Source organism: Sinocyclocheilus rhinocerous, unplaced genomic scaffold (genome assembly GCF_001515625.1).
Source record: "Sinocyclocheilus rhinocerous isolate Xijiao unplaced genomic scaffold, SAMN03320098_v1.1 scaffold555, whole genome shotgun sequence".
Lineage (NCBI taxonomy): Eukaryota > Metazoa > Chordata > Actinopteri > Cypriniformes > Cyprinidae > Sinocyclocheilus > Sinocyclocheilus rhinocerous.
Genome location: NW_015629527.1, coordinates 557,340 through 557,719, shown reverse-complemented (window position 1 = coordinate 557,719; position 380 = coordinate 557,340). Strand labels below are relative to the sequence as shown.

Here is a 380-nt window from a genome sequence, read left to right as displayed (position 1 = left end):
TATATTTATTTATATAAACACAATGTATTTATATATAAAATATTTAATATATAAAAATATATAAAATATACAAAAATACAATATAATTTTTTTTATAATACAGCATTTTTTAACCAACATTTAATTTAGTACAAGATGTATAATATATTATATATAAGATGTATAATATGTTAATATTTACATAAAAAAATCTTAAAATAAAAAGCATTAAATAAGACCTTTTAAATATTTAAAATTTAAATAAGAAAAAAGCCTTCTTTTTATCAGACATATTATTTATTTATTTATTTTTAATTTGGGGTGAAAAAGACAAACCCCTGATATAAACCCCGGTTTCGTATGACTCACTAAAACAGCAAAGAAGCAGTAGATTTTTTTTT

General features: G+C 17.1%; 1 protein-coding gene across 2 annotated transcripts in view; it reads left to right on the top strand.

Annotated features, from left to right (window-relative positions):
- The window catches only part of LOC107739179 (squalene synthase), a 15,723-nt gene that overhangs the window by 9,168 nt on the left and 6,175 nt on the right, over window positions 1–380 (top strand). The gene's annotated exons all lie outside the window — the stretch shown is intronic.